This window comes from Delphinapterus leucas, chromosome 2 (assembly GCF_059928025.1).
Source record: "Delphinapterus leucas isolate spDelLeu-1000000601 "Yukka" chromosome 2, BTC_Dleu_Yukka2, whole genome shotgun sequence".
Classification (NCBI taxonomy): Eukaryota; Metazoa; Chordata; class Mammalia; order Artiodactyla; family Monodontidae; genus Delphinapterus; species Delphinapterus leucas.
This window is the reverse complement of record NC_143130.1, coordinates 134368248-134374247: the sequence shown is the minus strand read 5'-3', so window position 1 is coordinate 134374247 and position 6000 is coordinate 134368248. Positions and strand designations below refer to the sequence as shown.

Genomic DNA, 6000 nt, shown 5'->3' with positions numbered 1-6000 from the left:
GGAACATAGATAAAGGTAGCCTTATATCAGCAAAAGAGACAATAAGATAGCTATAAAAACAAAAATCAAAAGAATGCAGGTTAAAACATGACAATATATGGTCTTGTTCAGTGGATCTTGGGTAGAAGCTGTCTATGTCTCATGTAGTCTTCTGTTTTATCTGGAAGTCTTGGGTGAATCGTGTCTCTTTCCAAAGACTTTCTACTTTGGAGGGTTCTTAAGAATCTTCAGTTTGAGTTCTCCTGCAGTGACTTTATTGCAGTGATTCAAGGATGGTTTATTCCTCTTTAATTAAGAGGCATGAATCCAAGGAACAACACTTTGGAATATCACTACCATTCTAGTTAGCTAATAGGGTCTTTTCCATCAGGGTTCAAGAGCTGTCTTTCTCTTATATTTCTTCCAAAGGCCAGATCTTCAAGTTTTAGGTCATAAAAGGAATATTTAGATGTTTAGGAAAGGCTACTCATAGTTGCTGATAAGACTGTGTGTACTATATGAATTCCCTGCACGTCTACTTGGTCATGTCTACTTGTGATAAGATGGGTTCTAAAATTGGGGAAAATATTCCTAGATGCATGGCTGGCCTGTTAGTAATACATGAGAAGAGAGTCAGTGAAATTCAGAAGAAAAACTGATCTCATTGTCATTAAAGTCAATAGCAATGTCTTAGGACATAAAAATACAGGAGTCTCTAAGACCTTTGCTAATAGAGTTTTGGAATTCGCTTTGTATTTTCTGCCACTCCTGAAGATTGTACATAATATAGAACAGTGAAGTTTCTGTTTAAGTTGCAGGCTTTGCAAAGTTCTTAAATAATAGCCTCGGGAAGGGGAATGGGATTAGAGACATAGGTTGGAATTCCCCAGGTCAGAAACAAAATCAAATCAGTTTGTTTGCTATTGTTGGAGCCATAGCTCTCTGACAAGGAAAAGACTCAATCCACCCTGAGAATAAGCAAACAGGAGTTTGCCTCTGTCTAGAATGTAGAAAGTTGGAAAGAGTTTCACTCCCATCCTAACAACAAGAAAATGCCAGATAATGATATTTCTTAAACCCATTCAAGACCTGAGGTCATAATGCAACCAAAAAGCCTGAAACGCAAAAAAAGACATACCCTTCCAAGAAGAGATGGGACGTGAGCACTGACTCACATATGGCAGAGTACTAGGGAAAAAAAAGACACTAGGTGCCATAGATACCTGTAGGAAGAATCCAGCTAACATTTATAATGAACACTAAAGTTGGAGTGTGGACTACCATGAGAGGATAAAGCCGTAGGAGCAGTAGACACAAATGGAGTTCACACATACTCACAGGATCTTCTCCATGAACCTCCACCAGCTGCTGACAAGAATGACTGAAGCAGAGCAGGAAACTGGCAAATTCTCCTTCAGTGAGGCATGAATGAAGAGAAGTGGCCACCACTATGCAAACCCTTGGGACTTCCCTGGTGGTCCAGTGGTTAAGACTCTGAGCTTCTACTGCAGGGAGAGAGGGTTTGATCCCTGCTGGGGGAACTAAGATGCCACATGCTATGCGGCATGGCCAAAAAAATAAAAGTACAAACCTTATCCAGTCCCTGTTCCCCTACGGATGAAGAGACTCAAGATATTGGAAGAGCAGAGAGAATCCTGTAATATCCAGGGCACTGGTGATGACCCATTGCAGCTGGGGAAAATGTAAAGGAAAAAACCCTCTACTGCTGAGAGTGGAGCAAGAAACAGTCCTGTGCTCAGATCACTAAAGATCTCCTAGGATTAACAGAAGGGCAGAAACTCTCTCCTATATAATACCCACCAAGGTCTGGCGGCAGCCATCAGCTGAGCCGAGATGGGCGCTTACAAGTACATCCAGGAGCTACGGAGGAAGAAGGAGTCAGACACGATGTGCTTTCTGCTCAGGGTGCGCTGCTGGCAGTACTGCCAGCTCTCCGCACTGCACCAGGCCCCCTTTCTCCCCCCGCCCACCGGGCCCAAAGAGTCACACAGGCTGGGGTACAAGGCCAAGCAGGGTTATGTCATATATTGGATTCGCGTGTGTTGCAGTGACCGCAAACGCCCAGTTCCTAAGGGTGCCACCTATGGCACACCTGTCCACCATGGTGTCAATCAGCTGAAGTTTGCTCGAAGCCTTCAGTCTGCTGCTGAGAAGTGAGCTGGACACCACTGTAGGGCCCTGAGGGTCCTGAATTCTTACTGGGTTGGTGAAGATTCTGCGTACAAATTCCTTGAGGTTATCCTCATTGATCCATTCCATAAAGCTATCAGAAGAAACCCTGACACCCAGTGGATCACCAAACCAGTCCACAAGCACAGGGACTTGTGGGGACTGACATCCGCAAGCAGAAAGAGCCGCAGGTTCCACCACAGTATCCGTGGTTCTCGCTGCACAGCTTGGAGAAGAAGCAATACTCTCCAGCTCCACCGCTACCACTAATATAAGTAATGTTTGTAAAATTCTTACCTAATAAACAGTTTAGGACATTCATGTCTACTTTAAAGTGTTTTTTAAACTTGTCTGTTAAAACTAGTTGTCTGCAGATTGACTCATTGAATGCACTGTCAAATTATGAAAGTTTAAGTGCAATCATGTTTGAAGACTTTAAGTGATGGTATATCTTGTTTCTAATAAGGGAAATGCCTGTGTTTTTGCTTTATTAGGGAGTTGATATGTCCATGTTTAAAATGCTGTTTGGTACAATAGGTGTAAAATAAACTCTGTAAAATAGGAGCGCAGAAACTAGTCACGTAGATTTGTTGGCGCACGTGATGAAGCCTACAGCTTTACTGGGTGATGCAATGCTCTGCTGGTTTACTCTGAAGTGGCTGTTTTATGGAGTTTGGCAAGGACAAACTTTTTAAATTGGACTTTCCTTGGAATTGTGAAGGACGTCCTGATCCTTTGTCATGATCATATGCAGAAAAATAATGAGAGTTGACTAGAGCCCACATTTTTAGACTTAATCTAATATTCCATTTGTGTAACTGTTGCTTCTGAAAGGTGAAAAGTAATGCCACCATTTTTAAGAGAATTGAATAAACCTGTTGCAAGAGGGTTCTCTTAAATATGAAACAGATCCTAGTTAACCTAAATTAAATTGCCTTAGCCTCAATGGTACCTCTGAAGTTCACATAAAAGGTGGGAGCTCCTAGTTCAATCCCATGACTCTGGGATCTGTAGAATACTTAACTTCATGCAAAATAGTCATGGTATTTACACGGGTGTATCTTGAAACTAATGGAAATGGAACAGTAGATAAATGAGAAGGCAGTTATTAGCCCTAAGGTTTGTAAGCTAGTGATGCTAGAATTGGGAAATCGGTGTTCAACAGATACCTTTCAAGTGTGGGATGATAGAAAAAGCTTGGATCAAAATTTTAAATGTTTTATCTGTAGTATTAGTTTGTGACCATTATGAACTCTCTAATCCACCTTAGTGGGGAAAATAGGGCTGGTTTTATTTAAAAGTAACATTGCTAAGTCTAGTCAGTGTTATCTTGGGTCAAGCCACTTTATCCATTCCCATAAGGCTGCTGAGAAAAGTCATGTAGCTGGTGTCAAATGGTTTCAAAAAAAAAATCCACCAAATACAAGGCTGAGTTTGACTGCCAAAGGAGATTGAGCAGGATCATTGAGAAAGCTCTACCCCAAAAGACCTAGGTACACTGCCTAAGATTGAGACTGGACAAGAAAATAGAGAATCCCCTCTGTCCTCTACCACCAGGCTATTACACACCAAGTAATAAACTACAGCAGCCTAGCCCTTGGGGAGAGGTAAGAGCATGGAGAGAGATCACCTCTGTGGCAGTGGCACACAGAGAAAACTGAGGTAGAAAAGCTGAGGGTAGAATTGAAACATTAAGAGAAATCCATTAATACCAAGCTCTTCCTCTAAGCACAAGGTAACGCTAAAGGAAGTTGAAGTTTGTAGTGTGCATTGAAGGTAACCACAAAGCAATAACAAAACCCAAATTCAACTCAAATCCTGACTATATTGACTCAGTCCCCTGTGCAAACAGCCTAGAACAAGAAGTGTGCCTATTTCCTGACCTAAATACTATTTACCTTAATCTCTACTATATTACACAAGAAGTACCTCTTTCAACAACAAAAAAATATGAAACACAAAGACTCAAATGAAAGGAGCCCACCATCTAGAGACAAATCAATCAACAGAACAGATACAGAGATGACACAGATGTTAGAATTACCACAGGGGGCATTTAAAATAACTATGATTTATATCTTAAAGGCTCTAGTGGAACATTTGTGAGGTTTCAGGAAAGTGATAGAAACTAGAAGAAATAAAAACTATTAGAAATAAATTTTAAGGTCTATTTAGAATATAGGTAACAGATACACAGATGAAGGACGGGCTCATAAATAGACTAGACATAGTTGAGGAAAGAATCAATAAACTTGAAAATAGACCAATAGAAATTAGCTAAATGGTTTCATTATACTTGGAGTGGCGGCGCCCTCGGCCACTTCTCTGCACTGTTTGGGTGGCCTCCTGAAGGCACTGTGCAGCAACTCCTATGTCAAGCTGAGCCAGTACTGGGACCAGCACTTCTGGCATGACAGTGAAGAACAGGAAAAATTATTGAAGAAAAGCTGTACATTGTATGTTGGAAATCTTTCATTCTATACAACTGAAGAACAAATCTATGAACTCTTCAGCAAAAGTGGTAACATAAAGAAAATCATCATGGGCCTGGATAAAATGAAGAAAACAGCATATGGGTTCTGCTTTGTGGAATACTATTCTAGAGCAGATGCAGAAAATGCCGTGCAGTACATAAATGGAATGTATCTGGATGACCGGATCACTTGCACAGACTGGGACGCAGGCTTAAAGGAGGGCAGGCAGTATGGCCGTGGCCATTCTGGGGGCCAGATGCTAGATGAGTATCGTCAGGACTACGATCTGGGAGAGGAGGCTATGGAAAACTGGCCCAAACCTGTGAGTGGTGAGAGCCCCATCATGAAAAACTCACTCCTTTGGCCTGTTGATTTTGATGTGCGTTACCCAAGGTCTGCAAACCTTCCCATTTTTACCAAGCTTTAATCAATGTCTCTACTGAGCTGGAAGCCTCTTCATGGTTTTCCTATTAAAAATTATTAAAGCACAGAATCCAAAAGAATGCCTTTAATTCTATAGTCTTCGCATCTTGGTCGTGTGTCAGATTACCAGAATAATTTACCAGGTCAAAAATTGTGTTCCTTAGCAACAGACTTGATGTATAATATTGATCTATCAGCCAAAAACACACTTCTTTTAGGAAGATTGGAAAAAAAATTTTAAGTGTTTACCATGTTTACTTCTAAGTAGGTCTACCTTGGGGCCTGGAATTACTATTTTAAAAATTTTAAGTTTGCTTGAGATAAAGTTTAATAAGGGGGGCTTTGCTATGTAATGTGGCTTTGCTCTAAATTAGGAATAGATGTTTGATAACTGAATTTTTTCTATGTTGAATTTTAATCTCGAAAGGAAAACTTAAGAGTCAAGGGAACTTCCTAAATTGTTGGTGCAAAAGTAAGCCTTAGACGGTCGCAGGGGACACCACCTCTAATACGCTTTATATATCAGGAAATTAGGTCAGGACTTGAAGGGTATTTACTGAACACATTTTTCAAAATATGTGTTTTAGCTAACACTAAGAAAACCAAGGGTCTGTATTACAGGGAACCTCAACTACTCAAAGGGCAAGACGGACGCTGTCAGCAGGAAATGGGGAGGAGATATCAGGAGATGTGAGTTAAAGCATTGCCTTGACATGATGAAGGCTGCTGTGAGAGCCAGCAGATCTATTTTTTTCATTTTCGAACTGTCCTTGAGTGGGTTTTGAGTGGGTTTTTTTGTTTTGTTTTTAAAAAATGACTTAAAGATCAAGACAGTGCTTAGCAAAAACAAAATCAGAAATGTTTCCCTGGGGAAATGTTTTGGCTAATTGTCATACTGAAGTCTGTCTTGTTTTTTCCCTAATTGTGCTAAGTT

General features: G+C 40.7%; 2 pseudogenes; both read left to right on the top strand.

Annotated features, from left to right (window-relative positions):
* The first annotated feature begins 1833 nt into the window (after positions 1-1833).
* Positions 1834-2439, top strand: LOC111173283 (large ribosomal subunit protein eL15 pseudogene; annotated as a pseudogene).
* A 1769-nt stretch (positions 2440-4208) lies between these two features.
* On the top strand, positions 4209-5302 carry LOC111173320 (nuclear cap-binding protein subunit 2 pseudogene; annotated as a pseudogene).
* The last annotated feature ends 698 nt before the right edge of the window (positions 5303-6000 follow it).